Below are 26,693 nucleotides of genomic sequence, written 5' to 3'. Positions count from 1 at the left end.
ATTCATTGAAGAGGTTCATTCAATAGTTAAAAGTATAAAGGCATGAAGTATGTGAACTACTTTAACCCTCACAATACTACAAAAGCAGGTTTTTGTTTTGTTCTGAGACAAAGCCTCGTTCCATCGCTCAGGCTGGAGTGCAGTGGTGCAATCCTGGCTCACCGCAACCTCAGCCTCCTGGGTTCAAGCGATCCTCCTGCTTCAGCCTCTAGAGTAGACACCACCACACCTGGCTAATATCTGTATTTTTGGTAGAACCGGCGTTTCACCATGTTGCCCAGGCTGGCCTCGAACTCCTGAGCTCTAGCGATTGCCCCCCTCGGCCTCCCAGAGTGCTGGGGTTACAGGTGCAAGCCACTGCACCTGGCCTGATTCTAGAGATGAGAAAACAGAGGTACAGAGGAACTAAGAAACTTGCTTAAGGTCAGCCCAAGAAACATGACTTGAAGACTTAAACTCTTCCCCACAATAACAGAATACAGCCTGGACATAAAGTGCATCCCATCTCTGCTTTTGTAATTTATGGACAGACACAGAACTCAAACTGAGTTAATCTGAGTCCTTTCTGCTGGAGGTAGAGAAAGGTACTCCCTTCAGGCCTGTAAAATTGCATGTAGTTGGAAATACAGAGAGTCTCAAAGCCCCAGCTTAAAGAAGGCCCATATTACCTGGGGGCAGTGGCTGACACCTGTAATCCCAGACACACACAGACACAAAGACACACACACACACACACACACACACACACACTCCCTCTCTCTCTCTCTCTCTGTCTCTTTCCCTCTCCCTCTCCCTCTCTCTCTCTAAATTTCAGCTCCAGAGGCCTTGGTTCCTCCATTTGTTCCTTCAATTCTCTAAGTTACCCTAGGATCCTTTCAAAAATTTGAAACAATATATAGTTTTTCCACTTAATGCTATTTTGAGTTATGCTTCTATCCTTTACAACTGAAAGACCTAAGATTCTCTGACCATGGTGCAATACCTTTTTTTGTTGTTTTTTTGTTTGTTTGTTTGTTTGTTTGAGACGGGGTCTTGCTCTGTCACCCAGGCTGGAGTACAGTGGCGCGATTTCGGCTTACTGCAACCTCCACCTCCCAGGTTCAAGCAATTCTCCTGCCTTAGCACCCCCTGGTAAGCTGGGATTACAGGCACCTGCCACCAAGCCCAGCTGATTTTTGTATTTTTTTTTTAGTAGAGATGGGCTTTCACCATGTTGGCCAGGCTGGCCTCGAACCCCTGACCTCAGATGATCCACCCACCTCGGCCTCCCAAAGTGCTGGGATTACAGGCGTAAGCCACCATGCCCAGTCACGGTTCAATATTTCTAAATTAACACCAGAAGTAATAGAAGGGTAGTAGTAAGGACAACCACAATAAAGCCACACTTTAAAATAACTTCCAAGTAAAAGAAAATATCAAAATGCAGTTAACATGATTATTCCTCGATAGAACTGACTTTTAAAAGAAAAAAAAAAATGTGTACTCAATGATAATGAAAATGGTAAGTATCCAAAGCTATGGGAAGTGACTATATGTAACGAGAAGTAAACACAGCCTTAAACGCTTTTATCATTAAAAAATTATAAATAAAAAAGAACTAAGAAGCTAGGTGAAAGAACAAAATTAGCTTTACAAAATGAGAAAGAACAGAATAGAGGTAACAGTAGAAAAAAATTAAAAACCAAAAAAATAGCAAAATTTATTGTTCAAATTGAGCACTGGCTCTCTGAAACATATTACACATAATAAATAACCCATTATGTATATATGTCTTCTTTGTTTTTTTTTCCTCAGCTCATATATAAATAGGTAAATTAAAGAACTATTACACACTAATCACAATTTAAGCAAAAATTAGGATATTCCACATGGTCAGAACTTATGAAATTCAAATGACTGAATACACCTATAATTTTCTGACACACTAAATATTTTCGTTGCTAAAAAAAAAAAGAGCCCTGAATGAAATAAAGACCTGATAGGTGATATTACTTGAAATAAATCTACCAATCTGTACTTATAAATATCAAAAACCATTTTGGCCGGGCGCGGTGGCTCAAGCCTGTAATCCCAGCACTTTGGGAGGCCGAGATGGGCAGATCACGAGGTCAGGAGATCAAGACCATCCTGGCTAACACGGTGAAACCCCGTCTCTACTAAAAAATACAAAAACAAAAAAACAAAAAAAACTAGCCGGGCGAGGTGGTGGGCGCCTGTAGTCCCAGCTGCTCGGGAAGCTAAGGCAGGAGAATGGCGTGAACCTGGGAGGCGGAGCTTGCAGTGAGCTGAGATCCGGCCACTGCACTCCAGCCTGGGTGACAGAGCGAGACTCCATCTCAAAAAAAAAAAAAATTTTACATAGTCCTAAAGATTATACCTTGCTAGAAGCTGTTTCCATTTCTAACGAGCAATTTGGCAATAAAGATCAAATGCCTTGAACAAAAGTATATCTTTGTTTCTGGCAATCCCATGTCACTGATAAATTTCTAAGAACTGGCTGGGCGCTCAGGCCTGTAATCCCACCACTTTGGGAGGCCGAGGTGGGTGAATCTCTTGAGGCCAAGAGTTTGAGACTAGCGTGGCCAACATGGTGAAATCCAGTCTCTACTAAAAATACAAAAATTAGACAGGCATGGTGGTGCACACCTGTAATCCCAGCTACTTGGGAGGCTGAGGCACAAGAATCGCTTGAACCTGGGAGGCAGAGGTTGCAGTGAACCAAGATTGCACTACTGCACTCTAGCCTGGGTGACAGAGGGAGACTCCATCCAAAAAAATTTTTTTAAAAACCTGTAAAAATTTGCAAATTTGCTTACCAGGGTGTTCACAGCAACAGTATTTTATTATAACTGTACCAAACAAATTCAACCATAAGGAACAACCAAATAAATCCTTGACTCTTCATTTTCTCTCATACCTCCACATCTAATCCAGGTGGCTCTATCTTCAAAACACTGGATATCCAGAATATGGCCACTGCTTAGCACCTCCAGCACTGCCACCCTACTCCAAGCTACTGTTATCTTTCATCTGGATTTTTGCCTCCTTGCTGACTCTTGCCACCTCACACAATAGCCAGAGTAATCCTTTAAAACCCAAGTCAGATTATGTCAATCCTCTGCACAAAAATACTCCAGTGTCTCCCCATCCCTCTTTCAAACAAAAGCCAGAAACCACAGGTCAGTGGTTACCAGGCAGTTTATGATTCTGTCCCAACCTCACGCCACCCCACTATGCTCTCATCTTCTACAGCCCTCTGCACTCCAGCTGCAGTAAATCTACATATCAGGTACACTCATGCCTCAGGGCCTTTACAGTTACTGTTCCCTGTGCCTGAAAATGTTTTTCCCCCAGAGATTCTCATGGCTTGCTCCTTCACTTTCTGCTTAAATTGTCACCTTGTCAGTGAGGTCATCCTTAAAACCCTATTTAAAATAGCAACTATAGACAGGGCTCCATCCCAGAATCTCTATCAGCCTTTGCACTCCATTTTTTTCCATTACACTGAATGCCCTAACACGCTATGTATTTTACTTGTTTGTTTACTCTCTCTCCCAAATAGAATAATAAGGCCCCTAAAAGCAGGGATTTTTGTCTTATTTCTTCACTGCTGTATCCCCAGAATAGTGTCCAGAAGAGCAGGTCCTCGTTAAATATTTGAGTGATTTTTGGAATACTGGGTGATAATTAAAAATCACGTTATAAAAAATTTTAATACAATGTTAGAAACTAGTGGAAAGGGAAAGAGCACGTTATCAAAGAATATGTAACCCATGGATCAAGAAGAAATCATATGGGAAATTGAAATGCATTTTTCACTGAATGTTAACAAGAACACTTCAAAATCAGTGGGATTCAGGTAAAGCAATTCTTAGAGGAAAATTTGTAGCTTTAAACTTTGTATGAGAACATCAGAAAGGTTAAAATCAAAACAATATAAAAATGAATGTTCCAAACAAACTTTGTGTCTAAAACAAATACATATATAAAAGACATTAACACTTTTTTCTGGTTATTTCTGGTGGTAAGATTACCAGCAATTTGCTTTTGTGTGTGTGCGTGTGATGGAGTCTCACTGTTTTGCCCAGGCCAGAGTGAAGTGGCACGATCTCGGCTCACTGCAAGCCCTGCCTCGCGGGTTCACGTCGTTCTCCTGCCTCAGCCTCCCGAGTAGATGGGACTACAGGTGCCCGCCACCATGCCCAGCTAATTTTTTGTATTTTTAGTAGAGACGGGGTTTCACCGTGTTAGCCAGGATGGTCTCGATCTCCTGACCTCGTGATCCGCCCACCTCAGCCTCCCAAAGTGCTGGGATTACAGGCGTGAGCCACTGCTTTTCTGTATGTTAGTTTTTCTCTAGTGAACAGGTATTATTTTTATAATTAAAAAAAAAAAAGGTTTTAAAAAACATCCTTTCCCTGTGGTTGAATTCTAATTGCTGGCCTCTTCCTCTGCCTGTCTCTTAAAATACTTCTCTGGATTCCATCCTTGTCCTTCATCAACTTATATTTATTCCTTAGGAATCTTACCCACTTTCTGGATTCATTTATAACCTGAAAATTGATTTCTCAATTTTTTGTAATATCCTGAATTAGAGACTCATGTTTCCAACCACTTAAAGGATACTTCTATCCAGGTGGAAATCCTACAGCCACTCAAATTTAACAGGCCTAAAAGGAACTCATTATCATTTCCTAAAACTTGTTCTTTTCATCTTTAATACTGGTTAAAGACATCACTATGTACCCTGGTTCTCAATTCTATCAGTTCTACCTTAGAAATCTCAATCAAATCTAACTTTTCTTCTCCCTCACCAATGCCATGTTTTCAACATAGGCATCTTCTATCAGTTATATTCTAAAATTCGAATCCTAACTTACCCTCCTGCTATCACACTCTCCTCCTTAAGAACTGAATCCTGATAAGGGTTGCTGCATACAGCCTGAAGTCTGCACCACTAGAGAAGGTTGCCATCCATGTAAACTACGATTGTTAATTGTGCCCAATGGCCTAATCATGATACTCCCCCTGCTTTCAAACTTCATGAGATAAAACAAACCTATAGCACTATAAAATCCTTCAACTGGCTCCACTTTCTATTTTTCTAGCTTCAGGTTCTCATCATTCCTCTATGCACCCTGCAGTCCAGACATATTTAACTTTTCAGTATGCCCTATCAAAACCCACGCTTCTGTGGATTTCTCTTTAGTCTATAGTGCCCTCTCTCCGTAAAACTTCTAAATCCTTCAAACTACAGTTCAAATGTACCCTCCTCTGGGAAGCATTTTTTGACTAGCCTAGACAAAGATACTTCACTAAGCATTTTGCTAACAGTTCATTTACAGAATTTGTTGCACCGTATAATAATCACATATACCCATCTCCCAAATTCAGTGGAGAGTTGAGCAGTGCATAAAGAAGCCCCATATTTGAACTCTCAGTAACTACAATGCGCAGCCCTTAAAAGGGGCTCGATTCATGTTTATTAATACTATACTTACCATATGCATTAGGACAACTTTTTAAAAGTAAATAAAAAATGAGTTTAACAAAAAAGTTACATGTTCAACTGTCAATCTAAGTCTATAATCCATGTGGCAGACAGAACTGATGTGACTGTTCTTGATTCCTACACTTCCTGGTGTTTAAACCTTTGTATAATTTCCTCCCCTTGCACATGAACTGGACCTATGGCTTGCTTTTAATCAATGAAATACAGCAAAGGCAATGGGTTGTATGTGATTACATGTACGTGATTATGTAAGAACATAGCACCAGTTCACCTTTGCTAGACTCTCTTCCTGTGCTGACTTTGAAGAAGCAAGCTGCTCTGAACCTAACAGACACAAAGAAATAAATTCAGCCAATAACCCAAGGAAGTCTGGGGGCAGACCTTTCCCCAGTTGAGTCTCTAGATAACAACCCAGCCCTAGCCAACACTTTGACTGCAGTCTTACAGAGGACACAGCTAAGTTGTGCCCAGCCTCTTGACCCATAGAAATTGCGAGGTAGTAAATGTGTTGCTTAGAACCGCTAAATTTGTAGTCATTTGTTAATAAGCAGCTTAGGAAACGAATAAAATCAGAACCTAAGGCATTTCTGAACTCTTTTTTCACAAAAAGGCCTACGTTTTGTCCAATTTCTAAACAAGTAAATGTCATGTACATGCAAAATTAAAACACAGACTAACATTTCAAATTAACAATAGTTCTTAAGAATATTTACATAACGTAAAACTTAGGAAGTAATTTGCTATATAAAGCAGTTCCTACACTCTCTTTTAACACATTTGCCAATATACCCAATTTTACATAATACTTAGTAGATGTAATAAGTGTAACATTAGGGCAATTCTCCTTACAGCCCAAACAATAATAAATAGTTTAAAAGTTGATATCTAATTAACGATATTTGGTAGTCAGAAGAACTTACTTACTAGTCATCAGGCAAAGCAATCAAATTGGAGGACAGCAAGGGACTTGCTGGAGATGTGCCTGAGGGAGTAAGACACTATCTTACAACAACAGGGCTCTTACCCCCTCAGGCACTGCACCAGCCAGCAAAGCATCAAAATACCAGGTTCTCAGGTCATGCTGCTCTCAGATCAGGTGATGCCCTGTGCAACTCACCAATCCTCCCCACCTTGCAGTCAAGAATAGTTCCGAAAAATTCCCAAAGCAGAAACTTCCACGACATAGGCCACACTTACACACAGCAAAGCATATAATATGAAGGTATGAAATTACAAGTGAGAAACAATAACCACCAAAATTCTTGTTACTTCAGGAGTGGCAGGGGTTGTGGTTAGAAGGCTCATTTTTCTTAGAAAGAGGCAAACATTCCTCTTCTGCCACTCCCCATAAAAGCCTTCAATGGCACAAAATAACATTCAAGAATGGGAAATAAATTACAATATCCCAAATTCAAACATTTTGGCACTTGATATTGGTAAGAAGTGATAACTGAGACCAATTCAATAATGGTTAATTGATGAAGATAACCTAACACCATAAAACTTCACATCTGCTTTACAAATTAAGAGAAATCTTCCTAGAAATACAGGTCTTCTTCAACATATTCAGTTTTAAGAGATAACCCGCACTCCTTCAATATAAGAAAACATGTTTCACAAGTAACAAGGCACCTGAATGACAATCAGACTACTGAAATACTCAAGAGCAAGTCACACCCAAGAAAGCTCAAGAAAATCAGAAGGCCAAAAGCAACCCCACACCACTGGTTGTCTGAGATTAAGTCATTTTACATTTTCACTTCCGGACTCAAGGACACATTTAGAAGTCCACACAATTTCTCTGGAAATAATCTCCATTTATTGGTATATTTCTATAGCTCAATTCATCTACCCCATTCTTGCCGCATCATTAAAAGGCTATTTTACCACTCATGTTATGCTCTTATGAACAATAGCTACTTGACAGTGGGAAAAAAAACGTAGATATAAATTAAAGCCAGACAAACCCCTCTAAGATACCATCAAGACTTTTAAACGTTAGGAAATACCCTTAAGACCCGTTTTAAAACAAAGGTGATGGACAATACTAGCAGTAGTCGAGAAAGCGTCTGTTCACTTTAACACTCCCCAGTCTGAAAAGAATAACAAAGACAAGATTTACTTCACCTAAAAACTCCTATATAAATATAATCATATTCTGATGTCCGGCAACTCAATTCTAGGAAATTTCTACAAACTGAAATATCTGGATTAGGCATTTTTGTTCCAGTCTCTAGAGAAAATAAGAGCGTATATAGCCAAAATAGATGTCCAAAAGACAGCAAAACATAAAACCAACACAGAAAACTTCCTCGTTCAATGTGGCAATTCATTGTGAGGGAACTACTAAAAATTCCACTTGCTAGACTCTTAAGTGTTAAAAATAAAAAGGGGGGACTGTTTTTCATTTTCTATAAATTACATGACAGCTCACAAGAGAATAATTCTGAATCTTATTGGTACCATATTTTCTTATTAGGAGACGTGAATAATCTAAACAACAATTAAAACAACAGCTTTACAAAAAACAATATGAACTTTCCATTAATTCTGAAATAATCCTTTTATCAATTTTAAGATGGGTTATTTGTATATAACCATTTATAAAATTTGTAACTGAATAAACACAATAATGCTATAATAGATACTAAAAAATCAAGTAAATGTGAAGTATAGTCAAGTCTAATTTTTTAAATTATAAGATCTAGCTCCCTAAATCTCATGATGATGAGAAACACACTTCTATTATTTTCCTAATAACCCGTCCACTAAAATATAGGTAAAAATCTCAGTAAGGCATGCCACTAAGATGGGGTTTTACATAAGTGTATTCCATCTCCCTGTCTCAACAAAAATTTCAGGATGTGGCACTTTCATTTGATCCTGTCATACAGTAAGAACAGGTAATTTCTCTGATCCCTTTCCAGCAATTCTCAACTGAGGTTCCTCATCTGAATCACTAAACACAGGCAATTTTTTCAGTGACTGTTTTCTCAACTGTTCCAAGAATGATACATAACTAAAACTGTCCTAAATGCACTGGAGCTAAAAGTTAAAATGCATTGCACACTACAGCACAATTGTCTCCACAAAGCCGGTTGAGAAAGGCTGCTATAAGTTCCTCAGAAACTGTCTTTGTACTACTAGGTCCCAGTCACCCAACCCCAACAGCACTAAAAGAACTAGTGACTGCACAAATCTACAACTTAGATAAGAAAAAAGAGAAATGCTTTATTTCCAACTTTAAGCAACTAGGTATTTTGACTTACTCATTTACTAGGAATAACATGGGGCTCAACTGTCCCGTGCTCTGAATGGAATGCATTTACTTAACAAAGTAAACCCATAGAAATATGTTTCTCAAAGGGAATTATCAGCTCTTAGAAAATGAATTTTTAAAAATCAGCATATTAAATATTAACTATTAACTTGACAAGGCTTTTCCTATTCACCCTTCTTTAGCGAACTTATTCATCTTTTGATAACTGCTAAATGCAAGTTTTCACTTTAAAAAGATAAAGATAAATATTAAAAACCAGTTTGCCCTTCAATCTCACACTAATCACCAATTCTCAGAATCTGCCTTTTATATTCTTCAGTGTGGACTACAGCAACTTCAACTGTTTAGTTGTGATCAAATCACTTTAAGGACACCAGGAGAGTTCTTTTACTCAAAAGCAAATGACTTTTAAAAATGGCCCAATTTTAAGAGGGATGAATATTTTTAAGAAGCAAAAATTAATTTAAAACAAGGTAGCTAATTAAAAGTCAAGCGTCATTCCATATTGAATGTGCAAAGCGTTACTAAAAAGATGGGAAAAATTAAACATGACATTCTTATTTTTAATTTATGCTGGCGTGTATGCTGATAGTACAGAACATCAGAACAGATAAATTACTACGTATTCCACTTTACTAAGTCTCCACTCAAAGTTCCTACGTTTACAAATACATGAGTAAAAGAGGCACAAAAATGTAGGGGATGCTGTTTTCGCTGTTCATCTGCGCTCAGCTGCGAATTCTTCTAATATTGGATGCATAATGCGATGAAATGGGAATGCTTATCTTCTATATTTGTATTTATTTTCATAAATCGGGGAGGGGAGGTGGTCTTGATTCATTTACTATTAGCGTTTTGCAATAAAGTAGATCAGCATAAAACATAACTGAAGAAGAATTCACTTTTCCCAGGACAACGCACCCTTCCTCCTGTTTCTATAGTAAAGCACATCATTTTGCTATTAAAAATGCCCATTTTCCACAACTGACTTTTTCTTAACTCTAGTCAACACTGCTCTTCCAAAGAACCTAGCCAATTACTGTATCTTGTAGGCAGAGTTGCAAAATTTTTACTTCCTTAGGAAACTTTTCCACTTTTTAAATGCTTTCTAAATTAAGCAGGACTCACATTAACTGTGACCTTAAGTAGCGGTTCAGTGGGGTTTAAAAACAAACTTTTCATTAACGCTTTCCTCCAATTAAAGTGACATAGTAAGTGGGACTGACACAGATTTAAGGATTACAGCTTTTTATTAAAGGTCGGTCCAAAGATGGTAACTCAGCGTTCATTCGAGACCCTTTGACCTTTGCCCTTTAAAAACTGTTCCCCACTGAGTCCCCAGATAGAACTACATTTAGCAACAGGTCTCCTCCTGACTTCCCGGTACTAAAAGCCACAACCATAAGGGCTGTTACGTCGGTTTGTTGTAAAACAACATTTGCTCCAGTCATCTCTCTGAAAAAGAGACTTTCTCTACCGGGGAGCCGCTGAGGTGAGGGTGCTCACGATGTTTAAAAACCAAACCACGCGTCTACGCGACAGCCGCACCGCAGCAGTTAAGTGCCGGGGGTTTCTTCCCAGGATGGAGACCTGCGGGGGCTGGGCCTGGGAGCAGCCCCCGGCGCCCCGGGCGAAGGAGAAAAGAAGGCTAAAAATAGCCGGCGGCCACAACCCACGTGCAGCCGCGGGAGGACCGAGCGCGGGCCCGCGGAGAGGGGTCCGTACCTCCAAACATGTGCGGCGAGAGGAGAGCTGGTAAGGAGCCAATCACCGGGCGCAGTACCCCGGTGCTCCCGGCCGCCGCCGCCGCCGTCTTCAGGGCTGCTGTGCACCGAGTCCTGCGAGCCGTAGGGGCCGCCGCTGCTGTTCGGGATGCTGAAGGAGGACTGCGCCGCACGGGCCGCCGACGCCACGCTCCCCACGGCCCCGCCGAGGCAGCGGCTGCGCGGGACTGCCGAAGCCGCCGCGGCGCCGGCCGTAGCGCTGAGCTGGTGCGCATTGGGCACCTGAGCCGGGAACCTCCGCGCAGCGGCGGTCAGAGCGCCTCCGCCGCCCGCGGTCCCATTGGCCCCTCCGCTGCTACTGGAAAGTAGATCTGAGCCCGAGCACGCGCGCGTGCGACTGTTAACTGCTGTCGGGCCGCTCTGCTTGGCGCTCATGTCCGTCCTGGCCCGGGCAGGGTCCGGCCCGGCCTGCGCGCTGCGCCCGGAGAGCCCAGAGGGCAGGAGTGAGCGCGGGAGCTAGAGAGCAGGGCCCAGGCGCCGCGGCCGGTCCAGAGAGGCCCCCGCGCGTACAGGGCCGCCGCCCGGCGCCCCCTTCTCTGGGCGGCGGGCGAGGCTGGCGGCTTGACGCGGGCGGGGGAAACGAGGAGACGCGCAGAGGAAGGGGTCCAGGCTGCGCGCACCCCTCGCTGGCTCCAGCAGGAAGGGGCGGCTCAGTTGGCCGTGCGGCTGCCGCTGGTTTTGCGTCTGGTGCGCCACAACGGGTCGCTGGTGCTCTCTGCTGCTGCGCTCGGCGCCCCGAGCCTCGGCACAGCCTCCTCTCGGGCGGCCGCTGCTAGCGCCGCTATCCTCCGGCTCCCAAGGCGGCTGGCGGCTGAGCGGGAGGCGCCCGCCCAGACTCCGCCGGGGCCACCTTCCCTCCTCCCCCAGCCACCCAGCTGTTATTAACGGAGAAAGAGGGAAAAACGGGTGGCGCGCGAGGGGAGGACGAAGAATGGGAGGGAGGGGTGGCGCGCGCTTCCCGGCAACCGTCGCCTTGCTCCCCCTGCGAGATTAATTTCACAGGAGATTAATTTCTCATTTACAAATAAAAATGTGAGTTTAGAACAGAATGTTTTAAAAAGGTAAAAGCATTCATTGCATACTATATGCCAGCACTATACTTAGGACATACATGACTATATATGTGAGCTCTTACCTCACTTCTCTTGTAGAATAGTTATTATTAAACTCATTTGAGAGATGAAATGATTGACAGCTGTTGAAGGATTTCTTGAAACCATAGAAACTATAACTTGCAGAGTCAGAATTTCAGTTCAATTCTGACATCAAAGCTATACTTTTCCTACTATATCAAGCTGCATAATAAATCTACACTTGTGAGACGTGGAAAGATGTTTACGATGTTTAGTGATATATATTACATTAACATTGATAATGTGATCTCATTAGGTAGTATTGAGTAACTCTTAATTTCATGTTTTAAATGCCTAGGGGGAGGACTGGAAAGATAATCACCAACATTTTTTTTTGTTTTTTTGAGTTGGAGTTTCACTCTTGTTGCCCAGGCTGGAGTGCAGTGGTGTGATGTTGGCTCATTGCAGCCTCTGCCTTCTGATTTCAAGTGATTCTCCTGCCTCAGCCTCCTGAGTAGCTGGCATCACAGGCGCCTGCCACCATGCCCAGCTAATTTTTGTATTTTTAGTAGAGATGGGGTTTCACCAGTTGGCCAGGCTGTTCTCGAACTCCTGACCTCGTGATCTGCCCGCGTTGGCCTCCCAAAGTGGTGGGATTACAGGCATGAGCCACGGCGCCTGGCCAATCACCAAAATATTAAAAATGGTTAGCTCTTAGAGGTGCTTACTTTCCTTTTTCACCTCTTTATTTTTTTATTTTTCCCCCAGTGATCTCACATTAGTTTTCCAGAATGTATAATGTTATTTTTTAAAAACCTCTGAGACATAAACATTCTGTTAGAAATTTTTTTGTGGTTATTTTTCCTTTCTCTTTGAATATGTTACAAATAGCTTGCAGATTGGAAACAACTGGTTAATTAAATCTTCTGCTTGGTTAAAGTGGTAATGCATACGGGTGCTATTATTCCATTATGTTCCAGTTTTTATGATGTATTTTATATATTTTATGAAGGAATAAATTCAAGGATCTAAATGAAATGAATTTTGAAATGTTTCTATAAATCTTTGTATTTTTCTATTAATCACCATATTTTAATTATATAGTTTTATATTGACTTAACAGTTACTATTATTTATATTACAGAATTGGTTACCACATATGTAATATTTTTCTATATAGAAGCATAATGTATAATTTTGAAGTGACTGATTCACAAGTGAAATGATCTAAATTGTCAGAGTTTATAATGTCTAAGGCAACCATCACAAAATGGTACTTTGGAAAGATCATTATGAAGAGAATGTATTTTCCTCCATTATCTCTTTTTTTTTTAGTCTTTTTAAAGGTAGTCATAGGCTCCTGGTATTGCACATTAATGGGAATAATGAATTTATTTGGACTAGAGACTAAGACCTGCTGGAATGTCACCAGAATAGAACCTCTTAATGAAGTTCAAAGCTGTGAAGGCATGTTTCTTCCAAACATGCTGTCATTTGTAAACATTCATCAACATTTAATAATATGATTCACTTTTAAGAATTATTGTAAAATACTGTTGTTCACTTAAAAAAATTAGAAGTGACTCACCTCAATGAGTATTTTACATTTTAAAGTAGTTTTTTGAGAAGGCTGTGTACTTACAAATTTGAGTATCAAGTTTGGAATTTGAGTATTAACATATCCCATTGTAATGCAATTTTGACTATAAGTTAGTCTTCTGTTTCAGAATGCAAAGATACAGAAAGATGTGTCTTGGAGTAGTTTCAATATATAAATTTTGAGGGTAGATTAAGTAGTCAAATATCTATTTGTAATAACTAATATAAATTTAATTATGCATACATATTTTAAAAATTTTAAATTGCATAAATATGCAATAATAGATTTAGAAATACTACTTTTTTATATATGCTCATAGTTCATGAGTAGTATTAATAAAACTCTTCCTATTTATATTCTACATTGATTTCTTTGTCAAAGAACCGCTTTTGGAATCATCTAACAGCTTCCCAGGATACATAGTGGTCACTTCCATTTAAGATGTTTGCATTTCAGCACTTTTACAATTCAAGTACGGTGCTGTCCCTTGAAACTCTCATTCAGAGCCACATGTATCTCTTTTCATAACACTAATACTGTTGTTTTTTCTTTATTTCTTCAAATTCTTAAGAACATGACTTGCTATATTTTATGAATAAATTTTTAGACTTGTTTGTAACAACATTCAACTCTTGGAATATGAACCAAATCTATTTTCATTACATTTTTTACTAATTCCCTCAGTAAAAATAGAATTGATGAGGATGTTTGAGGGGCAATTATACTTTTTTGTGTACAATGTAAAGGATTGGAGAAACTGCCTCATAAAATGAGAGGCTTAGCAATGATTCAGTCAGCTAGAAGGTGTGACCCTGTCTGAGTGGTGAAAATGATCACCTAAGTATGGTGTTAGTTACATTCCCGATAAGTGATAGGTTCGTGTTTGGCACTTGGCACACCGAGATGAACCAGCTAGGCGTGGAGCCTTACCCTCATTGAGTTTATGCTGTAAGGGGGCTGTTAGCAGTTACAACTGTGATGGATATTACAAATAAGAAAATAAGGTTCCCGACATTAGGAGTAAGAGAGGGTAAGTATTTTAAGAATAGGGAATAGCATATTCAAATATCCTGAAGCAAGAGAGAACTGAAAGAAGGCTAGAATTCCTGGAAGCAATGGAGAAGAAAATGATGTGAAATGGTGCTGGGAATATAAGGAAGGATCAGATCATGAAAGGCGTGCACTGGCAAAGGATTTTATACTTTATCCATTGAAGAATTTTAACAGATTTTCATTTTAAAACATTATTTAGTCAATGGTATGGAAAGAATATTAGAAAAGGGACAAAAGTAGGTTCAGGGAGACCAGGCAGGAGACTTCCTCTATTCTCAGCAAGTGACTGCAGGAAAGATAATGTGGAAATGTCTGGGTGTGAGAGAGATTTTGGAAGTAGAATGGACGAGACTTGGTAATTGTTTGGTAAGGGAGGGGAAGGTGAGTGAAGAGTCATGTGAAACACAGTTGGGTTTCTAGCTTAAGTAACTGAGCTCCTTTGAATGGTAAGAAGCATTTGAACAGCAGCAGGTTTGTATTGTTATGTTTCATTGTGTATGCATTAATTTGAGGTACTTAAGACACCTCAGAGTGGGGACATGAAGTGGCTATCTGGGTATGAGAATAAGGAGAAAGTTCTGGATTAAATGTAGAGTTGGAGTCATCTGTATATAGATCATTGGAGCCATGGATGTGGAAGAATTTCTTTATGGAGAATATGCAGATGGAGAAATGAAGGGGGCATACGACAGAACCTAAGGTGGTCCAGTGTCGAAGAGTGGTAAATAAAACAAGAGAAGTTACTGGAACTGACTCAGAGGAGTGATCAGAGAGGCAGGGGGAATCAGAAGGCCAGCCTTCAGACCTTGGCTCCAGCCAGTTAAAGTGAAATAACCTCTGACAAGTTGAGTATTCTATGTTCTGTTTTCTCAATCATAAGAAAAGTATTTTTATATCTGCTAATGTCATAAACTTGTTCTGAGAAAAATGTGGGATGATCGTAAAGTACGTATTGCCACACACGCACGATCTTCTGTATGGAATATACTAAGATTCTAGCTATACATGATAATGGATCAAATGACTGGATCATTTCGTATAGACTAAAGCTGTATCCTGAAGTCAAAACCATACCTTAACTCTTCCTAGAGCCTAGCAACAGATAAAAATAATGCAATGGATTTTCTTTTGTATTCATTAAGTGGTTCTACAGACAGTTCCAGACACTTAACTACTAGCAGCATCAGCTAATAAATGTGAATCCCCAACAAATCATTACAGTGTAATAGTAATTCTTTAGAGGAAAGTACAAATGCAGTTATAAAAAGTGTTAAGTATAAGTGTAACTATATTATACCTCAATAAGGGTGAGCTTACATATGTGTATGTGTAGATATACACACATATATATACACACATACATATATATGTGTCTGCATACACACACACACACACAAACTCTTATAAGGGTAAAGAATTAAACACAGCAGCAATCTGGAAAGCAAATGCTTTCAGCAAATTCATGAGCTCTTGATTGCAAAGCACCGAGATAATTATGCCCAATTGCTTTAGAGTCGTATATTCATTAAACACTGATTATCTGTATCTTTTCAAAGGATTGGGAGATCCTGCTTGCTATTATGTTGGTGTAATCTTTATTTTAAATGGACTAATGATGGGATTGTTCTTCACGTATGGAGCATACCTGAGGTAAGACTACTACTGAATTGAGAGACCTTTCAGTGGGCTTATACAGACTGGCTGATATTTGTTGATTAAATGAAAAGGAAAATTAACGAGATTAGATTCATATCAGGAAAGTTTGTGGATTTGTTTGATTTTTTTTCAGAAGCTTAACCAATATCATGTAACCAGAAACTGGAGATGTCACTAAAATTCTATCTCAAAGGCATCCCTTTTATCCTGTAAGGGTTTTTTTTTTTTTTTTTTTTTTAAACTAATTAAGATTTCCTAACAAAGGCTTTAATGGAATATCTCCTAGTTCATGTGTAAAATTAATAAAACATTGGAGGAGATCTTTCATTAGCAATAACAGCAGCTTATTTCTAATTGTATTCTCTAAGGGTGAAATTAAGAAAGCAGTAGGAAAAACTGTGTATCACATGTGGCGGGCACTTACATCTGCTAGCCTGTCTATCTTGATAAGAGTACCACGGGAAGCAGCAGTGAGACCTGTCTCAGGTGATAAGTTGAAATTAATTTCAATGGTCGTGTGTTTTGCTCCCACACTTAATTGCTCCCTGAGATAACCATATCAGCTACTTTTTGTCAATGAAAACTAAGGTGAAGTCGGTTTTGGTTACATCTAGGAAAGTATCTGCCTTTCTCACAAAAGGACAGACTTAGCTGCCCCTTCTCTGTTTCTTCCTGCTTTGATTACACTAGGATGTCATGCCCAGAGCTGCAGCAGTCATCTTGTGACCATAAGGGAAAGGCCATAAACATAGGAGATCTATCTGGCCTACCATGCTTCTGCTACTGAACCAATGCCAACAGATACTTATCTTTCATTTTCTTGTTGAATGATATAATAAACAACATCCATATTGTGTGAGCCACTTTTGTTAGGTTTTCTGTTTCTTTAGGTGGAACATTTTCCTAGCTGAATCATCAGATTTCTTTACAAGGTTATTCTTGTTGTGTAAAACATTTAAAATTAAAGTTAATTAATAGCTTTACTCTTTGAACAAATATTTGTTGAGTTTTCATAGGCTTATGTCAATTTAGAGTTCAGTAAATATACACACTTTTTGTTTTAGGAAGTTTTCAGCATAAAAAACACTAGCATAGAATCAACGAAAACTATTAACATAAGTCAGTGTTGTACCAGGGATACTATCCAGCACAGTACATAAAAAGAAGAGTAGTGATAAGTATAAGGATTGGAAAACTTGAAAAAAAAAAAAAAAGTGTTCTTAAAAGTAGATTACATCATATATCTAGAAAAATTTTAAAAGTTGATTGATACAATGTTTGCAATAATAAGAAAATTTACAATGTTACTAGATGTAAACATTAATATTAAAATTCAAAATTATAAATTTTATACTTTAGGATCAAATAGAAAATGAAATTTTGAAAGGATGCTGTTTAGAATAGCATTAAAAGCATGACGTTCCTCAGAATAAAACCAACAAAAGATATATATGACACCTGTGGGAAAATGATTAAAACATTCCTGAGATATGTCTGGGAAAATTCAAGTGGAGAGATATTCCATATTCATTGATTGAAGACTTGATATTAAAAAGATTTATAGATTCAATGCTCTACCAGTCAAAATTCCAACATATTTTTTGTTGACTTTGATGAGCTGATTTAAAAGTTTTCAGAAATGCAAAGGGCCAAATGCAGTCAAGGTATTCTTGAAAAAGAAGGATTTGCACTATCAATTGTTGCTATATTATAAAGCTAATGTAAAAGACACTATGATATTGGCACAGGAATAGACAAATGGGTAACTGAAATAGAGTACAGCCCAGAAGCAGAAATGTACATTTAAAGGCATTCGATATATGGAAGAGTGGGTATCGCAGATTGGTGGGTAAGGACAGGCATTTTAATAAATAGTGCTGGAATAATTGGGAGATCATATGGAACAAGGAGAAATTGGAACTATATAAATAATAAATCCAAGCTGGATTAAACACTCAAATATGAAAGACAAATTTTTTATAAAGTGTTCAGCGTATAATACAGAAGTCATTTGGAATAAGAAATGATTTCTTAAACAAGACACAAAAATCCAGCCATGAAGAAAAACTGATAAATTGGATGAAAAGAACTTCAGTTCCTCAAAAGAACTATAGGATAAAAAAAAAAAACCTCCAAGTGAGTGAAGATATTTACAAAGTATATACCCCACCTACTATCCAGAAATTCCATTAATTAACTTGATAAATATTTATTGAAAGCCTGTTGTGACTTGGAGCACTGTTCTGGGTGCTTGGAATACAGAACAGAAATCTCTGTCCCTGTGAAGTTTATATTAGAGTGGGAAGATGAAGACAAAGAAGAAAGACAACCTGATAGAAAAATGGACAAAATGTTTATGAACTGGTATTTCCCAGAAGAACACCAAATGGTCAATAAACATGTAAAGTTGACCACCATCATTAGTCATGAAGAAAATACACATTCAAACCACAGTGAAATACCAACTCACATCTAATAGATTGATAAAGGAGCTTTCATCCACCACAGGTGGACACATAAATTGGTACAACTATTTTGGTGAACAGTGTACATTATCTGGTAAAGTTGAAGGTATAGATACCTTGTAACTCAGCAATTCTAGTTTAAAGTATATATTCCCAAAAAAGTCTTGCACATGTGTACTAGGAAGTACATACAATAATATAGTAGCATCATTTGCAAAAGCTTCAAACTGGAAACAACCCAAATATCCATTAACAGAGAAATGAATACATTTTGGTTTATTAACATGGTGGAACAGTATACAATAATGAGAATGAATGAACTATACGGCTACACACAACATGGTTGATTCTTACAGATATAATTTTGAATGAGTGAATCCAGGTACAGAATTTTTAAAAATACTGCATTCTTCCATTTGTATATTGTTTAAAAACAGATTAAAGTAAATCATAGTTTGATATGTATATCGAAAGAGTTATGTTGATAATCTCAAAAATCAGGTCAGTAGCTGATTCTTATCTTGGAGGCTGGCAAGTAGAGACTCAGTATAATCGTTTCTCTATTTCAATTAATTATGTGGTGACTACATGGATGTTCCCTTTATATAGTTGTATAAGCTAGAAATTTTATGCACTTTTCTATATGCCATATAGAAAAATGTAAGCTTGTTATTGTGAGGGAAAAGAATTGCTTTGAGATTGTTTGGGCAGGTTTAAAAATGTTCTATTTTTTTTTTTTTTAAAGTTCTGTTTTTGTGCCAGGCACAGTGGCTCACACCTGTAATCCCTGGGAGGCCGAGGCGGGCGGATCATGAGGTCAGGAGATTGAGACCATCCTGGCTAACATGGTGAAACCCCGTCTCTACTAAAAATACAAAAAAAATTAGCCAGGCATTGTGGTGGGCACCTGTAATCCCAGCTACTCGGGAGGCTGAGGCAGAAGAATCGGCTTGAACCATGGAGGCGGAGGTTGCTGTGAGCCACGATCACGCCACTGCACTCCAGCCTGGGTGACACAGCGAGACTCCTTCTCAAACAAACAAACAAAAAAACAAAACAACAGTATCAAAAGAAATGGTTTTTATCTTTCATCTGATTTTTGTATTCTGCATTATTGCTTCTCTGGGACTCAAGTAAAGAATATTTGCAGTAGTTTAGACAGTTATAAGTTAATGGTACATGAAACTGTTAGAATCTTCATCTCTCAATCCCTTAAATCCAATTTCAAAAGATAAAAATTTACCTTTGTTCAGAGTATTCAAAGGATGTGATCTAGACTCTAAAGTGCTAGTCTGTTTCTTACAAAATTATTTTATGTGGTGGTGCGCGGTGGCTCACACCTCTAATCCCAGCATTTTGGGAGGCCAAGGTGGGTGGATCCTGAGGTCAGGAGTTTGAGACCAGCTTGGCCAACATGGTGAAACCCCGTCTCTACTAAAAGTGAAAAAATTAGCCGGGCATGGTGGCATGCGCTTGTAATCCCAGCTACTCAGGAACCTGAGACAGGAGAATTGTTAGAACCCAGGAGGTGGAGGTTGCAGTGAGCCGAGATTTCACCACTGCACTCCAGTCTGGGCAACAGAGCAAGACCCCGTCTCAAAAAAACAAAAAGAAAAGTATTTTATGTTCACACCCTATGACCCTATGTATTTTATTTAGAAAGTGTTTTAGCTATAATAAATTATAAAATTGAGATTAATTTATATGTACACTTTTTAGAATTGTACATTCAGGATTTAAACATCAACTACATGGGTATGGTTTAGTACTATTATGTTTTAAATATGATTTAAACTATGATTTTAAATTCTGAGGTAATTTTGTGAAAAGCTCACTATATTTTCCATGAATTTTGATTGTATACTCTTATTTTTTTTTTTTTTTACAGTGGTACTCAACTAGGAGGTCTTATTACAGTACTGTGCTTCTTTTTCAATCATGGAGAGGTTTGTTTTCTAGAAAGCAATTTTTAAGAAGTAGAAAGGGTTATAGAGGAACAAGGAAATATACTCGTCCAAACAATATGTAATTGTATACTACTTATGACTTCACAATATTTTAGAGACCCTTGTGTTATAAGTTGATACTTGAATCACACTGATTGAAATGTTTAAATAGCTAGAATTTCAAACGTGAAATCTCTTGCCTTACTTTTAGTAAATATATACATATACATATATTCTGTAGAGAAAAGGAAATACTGTACTTGTTGAGTTGAATCACGTCATGCACATTATCTGATGTATTCCCAGTAAACTTTTTTTGTGGGTGGTGGCAGCCTCATCATACAAGTTATGAAATTTAAATTTAGAGAAGGTTAAGTTATTTATCCGCATTCCACATTTGCTGCATTATGAAGCTGGATTTCCCATTCCATGTCTGTCTGCCTCTAAAACCTCACATATGTATATTAATTTATATTTTATAAATGATAAAATTATAGTTATATTTTATAAAAACATATTATATATATATAACATATATATTCAACTTTTTTATTGTGGTAAGAATAAGTAACATGAGATCTGCCCTCTTAACAGATTTTTAAGTGTACAATACGGTATTAACACAATGCTGTATAGCAGATCTCTAGAACTTACTCATCTTGCCTAAGTGAAACTTTGTATGCATTGCACTCCCCTTAACAACAATGAAAGAGGCCTCAGGCCTGACAGCAGGGACACAGTTAAGACACTGCCTCCTGCTCCCTCACTTCTTTCTGTTATGTCATGCTGTCTGTTCAGTAATGCAAAATGCTGAAACTTACTAATTCAGCTCAATGAAACACAGTCCGCCTAAAAAAGAGCTCATAGAAGCTTATTTCAAATACGATGGATTCATTCAACAAAATATTGAGTACATACCACATCCATGCTCTGTTAGATGCTGAGGATATGGCAATGAAAAAGAGAGAGATTCTGACTACTAGCTCTTGGGAACAAAATATTTAATATGTTATGACACAGGTTACATAGGGTAGAAGTACTTTTTTTTTTTTTTCAAGGTGGAGTCTTGCTCTGTCGCCTGGGCTGGAGTGCCATGGCGCGATCTTGGCTCACTGCAACCTCTGCCTCCTGGGTTCAAGCAATTCTCCTGCCTCAGCCTCCTGAGTAGCTGGGATTACAGGCATGTGCCACCACGCCCAGCTAAATTTTTGTATTTTTAGTAGAGATGGGGTTTCACCATGTTGGCCAGGCTGGTCTCGAAACCCTGACCTTGTGATTCACCTGCCTTGGCCTACCAGAGTACTGGGGATTACAGGCATGAGCCACCGCACCCGGCCAGGGTAGAAGTACTTTCATCCATTGCTGTTGCGTTAATTTTTAAAAATCAGTTAGATAAAGGAATCATAAAAATTACACATGAAAGCCATATATATTATTTTAAAGCAAACAAATGCATTGTCATTCAACAATGTGCTGATATAATGACAAAGCTTTTTCTTTTAGTGTGCCAGGAAACTGTTGGTATAAGTTGACTTTCTTATATGTATCATAATTCTTCTTCCAACATTTACAATTTTGGTATCTTGGAAGAGGAGCAATAACTTTTAAGACTCTTGCAAAGTAATAAGAGTTCACATTCTTTCTAGAATTTCAGAATTGTTGATGGAAAATTTTTCTAATACTCTGACCTATATGTCTTAGAAGTCATTTTAAAGTTTGTATGAAACTTTAATACTTTCATTACATGCATCGCATTTGTAGTTCACAAATACTTCTCGTTGTTTTTAAAATATATACTTAACCTTTTTTAAGGTACATTTTACAAATTCTGAGGCAATCTTAGCTATTCGAAGTGTGTATTTATATTCATTCGAATATACTTGTTATGTAGAAACTCTCTTGGTGCTTGCGAGTGATCTAGGTGACATTTGTTTAGGTATTTGTCTTGGCATGCATATATCCCAAAGCCTGGGATGCCAGGATCATATGCCAGGATCATACCTTGAGAGCTGGACTGTGGATCTAGTTGGTCAGTCACAGAATTCTCACAACTCTTATATGTACAATCTTGTTTGTCCCTTGGGTTTCCTTTTGCTGGGTCTGATATATCTGTTGCTGATTTCTGGACATGGTAGTTAATTGCTCTCTACTTAATGGCCTCATGCATTAAGAGAGCTTCAAAAACTGAGAAGCCATGCCGGACACTCAGAAATGGGATATAGTGAACCTAGTGTTAAAATTACTAAAACAGACTCACCCCTGGTTTTTAAATATGTTTGTTGTAGTAAACATGATGTAAAGTGGGCATTTTGTTGATTTCAGGCCACCTGTGTGGTCTGGACACCACCTCTCCGTGAAAGTTTTTCCTATCCATTCCTTGTACTTCAGATGTATATTTTAACTTTGATTCTCAGGTAACTTTGATTCATAAAACAAAGGCAAATAAATTATAATTTAAGTTTCTTAAAATATGCTTCAATTCAGCACTTTGGGAGGCTGAGGTAGGTGGATCACTTGAGGTCAGGAGTTCAAGACCAGCCTGGCCAACATGCTGAAGCCTCATCTCTACTAAAATACAAAAATTAGCCAGGCATGGTGGTGTGCACCTGTAATCCCAGCTACTTGGGAGGCTGAGGCAGAAGAATTGCTTGAACCTGGGAGGCAGAGGTTGCAGTGAGCCGAAATTGTGCCACTACACTCCAGCCTGGGCAACAGAGCGAGACTCCCTCTAAAAAAAATACATAAATATATATTTTATATATACATATAATATATATATATATACTATATATACTTCAACCTATGAAGTTGTAATTACCAAATTTAGACCATTTTTTAGTTATTTTAAAAGTAAATTGAGTATAGAGTTAAGAAAATAATTCAAAATTGCTATGTAAAAATGGCTGTCCATTTAAGAGTGTAGGCTACAGATTTTAGATAACTACATTATGTTTTAATAAACCAAAAGGTATGTGTTTGTATATAGTTTGCCAAGATTCAAAAGTTTTTGAGAAACAATTACATTTTCTCTTCAAAGTTGAGGTACTTTGACATTGTTTTCTAACCTGTGGTTTTGATGACTGTGCCATGAAAAGTGTTCTGTGTGCAAACGAATTTGGGAAATGCGGAGTTAGATGGATAAGGAGTACATATATTTGCATATTTATGAAGCATTTCTGAACAACTAATGTTTCTAATAGGACAACCAGTTTCATTTCAAACTTTATTTTTTGGATACTTTTTTTTGTAGGGATTACGTTTATAAGCATTTCAGATATTTAAGAGGTCTGAGAAATGAACAAAAAAAAAAAAAACCCATATGTGGTAGAATACTATAAATAGCCTTTCAGAGAAATAAGTTTGATAGAATACTAATGAGAACTCTCACTGAATGAAATAATGATCACTATCTCCTCCAAACTCCCAAAGGACCCCATTCTTCACCTGCTATCCCTGGCAGATTCTGCCTTATATAAAAATCATTTGTTTGTCTTCCTTGTTTTTTAAAACAGTAAATTTATGAATCATCCACACATACACAAATTTTTATTTCTTTCTTTAGAGATGAAGTCTTGCTCTGTCACCCAGGCTCATTGCACCCTCTGCTTCCCGGGTTCAAGCGATTCTCCTGCCTCAGCCTCCCAGGTAGCTGGGATTACAGGTGCACACCACCACCTCCAGCTAATTTTTGTATTTTTGGTAGAGGCAGGATTTTGCCGTGTTGTCTAAGCTGGTCTCGAACTCCTGACCTCAAGTGATCCGCCCGCTTCAGCCTCCCAAAGTGCTGGAATTACAGGCGTGAGCTGCTGTACCTGGCTAATTATATGTATTTAAAAGTACTACTGGAAACAGGGACCATGCCATATTTATCTCTTTAACCACGGAACACTGCACATGTCCATGCAAATATTTGTGGCACTCAGATAAAGCTAATTGAAGAGTGGTAAATAGTAGTGTACTGGGGTGGCACAAACCTTGAGAATGGAGCAGGCTAACTTCTGATTTCTTACCAACCTGACGAGTATATTCTGAGGTTGAATTTGGATTTAGGAACCTCCTCCTCATTCAGATCTCTATATCTTTGCTCTACACTTTGCCTTCTCTCAGAGATTAGGTGATGGAAGCTGCCCATTCTTCATCACCCCTTGCTATTCGTTCCCAGTTTAATTCCTAGGAAGGTGGGTTATATTTTTTTGAAGTGATATCAGTCTGGTCAGTTAGGGGTTTCATGGAATAAAATGCTTTAATTAGAACATTTAGGGTTGTATCATTGAGGGCATGTGCTATACTCTGTATCTTAGTCAAAAGTAATTTTTGTTTGAAAAATATAAGACTACAAAGTACATAATGAGTATTTTATGATAACATTAGTAAACAATATGAACATTTAGAATTTTGTTTTTGAAAATTTATATACGGTTGTACAAAGATTCATCAAAATCCAATACAGCATTTATAAAAGGAACAGTTACAGTTCTATTGTTTAGGTAAAATATTTGTGTTTCTTTTTTCATATCTAAAAGTTACTGTAATTCTGTATGGTAAAAGTTATTGGTTCCTAATACATCTCAGTAATGCAGAATGGACCATTTAAACTTCCACTTGCTTCAGCTAAATTCTAGAATGACTTTTTAATATTTTAAGATTCTTTTTGCTTAAATTTTTCCATAGTTGTAAACTTATTACTTTGTTAGCACTTACATTTCTCTTCAATGTTTTTTGAAACATAAAAGTGGTGGTATGTAAAAGTTGTTGCTACACATACAGGAGAAGCATGTTGAGGTGTGCAGAGGCAGCGCCGCATCCTATTTTCTGACCTCCTTGCTGGAGTATTAAATTTCTAATGTCATGCAGATGTAGAGGAAGATGAGCTTTTGTATTTAAAATATCTAATGGTAAATTACAACGTTATTTTTATAACTCTAATTTTGATTGCTTCATGCAAACCCTGTAGTATTTCAATTTATTTTTAGTATACTTTAAAAAGTTAACTATATATTTTGTTGTATGAATAGTAAAGGCAATGTAATAATTTAGATTTTATCATTTGCAATTAGTCTTTCTTTTTAGGGACAGACTATTTTCAGGGTGAAACTTATTGGTATCAATTCTCTCTATTAAGGACCTCGAGCAATGATAGAAGCCCCTTCGTTGCACTCTCTCTTTCCAATGTGGCTTTTATGCTTCCCTGGCAATTTGCTCAGTTTATTCTTTTTACACAGGTAAGAAGATTTTTAAAATTAATTTTTATTTTTATTTTAAGTTCTGGAGTACATGTGCAGGATGTACAGGTTTGTTACATAGGTAAATGTATGCCATGGTGGTTTTTGCACCTATCAACCTATTACCTAGGTATTAAGCCCAGCATGCATTAGCTATTTTTCCTAATGCTCTCCCCACCCCATCCCCCAGCAGGCCCCAGTGTGTGTTGTTGCCCTCCCTGTGTCCATGTATTCTCATTGTTCAGCAACCGCTTATAAGTGAGAAAATGTGGTGTTTGGTTTTCTGTTCCTGTTGCTGAGGATAATGGCCTCCAGCTCCATCCATGTCCCTGCAAAGGACCTGATCTCATTCCTTTTTATGGCTGTGTAGTATTCCATGGTGTATATGTACCACATATCTTCATCCAGTCTGTCACTGATGGGCATTTGGGTTAATTCCATGTCTTTGCTATTGTGAACAGTGCTGCAGTGAACACATGGGTGCATGTGTCTTTGCAATACAATGATTTATATTCCTTTGTGTATATTAATTAAGTTGAATGCAAGATGTACTTGGTTGTTTCCATAGAAAATTTTAAATATGGTGACATTTATGCCCTAAAAGATTTTCAAAATGGGGAATAAAGTTTACTTAAAGGTATGATTTTTATGAAATAATATAATTTCACATTATTTTACTGTGTTGATTAGTTTGACAGATTTTAAGGCTCAACATGTGAAAGAGTTTTTCTATTATATTTATTCACAAATGTTATTTTTGGTGTTTGAGATAGTATCTGTATATATCTACCTATAGATTTTCCTTTTGTCCTGGGAATCATTCTGGGTGCCAAGCTACACAGCATGCTAAGGGCCAATCCTACTCTTCACAGCAGGACATTCTGCTTCTAATCCAGCTAAATGTTGACTGTTTTGACTGTGGAGCAGAATTTTACCTGGCAGCATTTCTGCGAGCTTTAATCATAAAGCTCATCATTGCTTAAGTGAGCTGAGCCCATATCCTATTTCCAAAGCAGCTCCGTAACTAGTACCAAGAAACTGAATTGGGAAAGCAGAGAGTAAATGGAGAATTTTGATGAAATTTCATGATACTAAGATTTTC

At 38.1% G+C, this 26,693-nt stretch overlaps 1 pseudogene; it reads left to right on the top strand.

Moving 5' to 3' along the window:
- Positions 1-10,487: 10,487 nt before the first annotated feature.
- Positions 10,488-26,693, top strand: part of LOC102118950 (probable C-mannosyltransferase DPY19L2) — a 70,566-nt pseudogene continuing 54,360 nt past the window's right edge.

Source organism: Macaca fascicularis, chromosome 3 (assembly GCF_037993035.2).
Source record: "Macaca fascicularis isolate 582-1 chromosome 3, T2T-MFA8v1.1".
Lineage (NCBI taxonomy): Eukaryota > Metazoa > Chordata > Mammalia > Primates > Cercopithecidae > Macaca > Macaca fascicularis.
The sequence above is the reverse complement of the archived record's forward strand: the minus strand, read 5'-3'. Positions and strand labels throughout refer to the sequence as shown.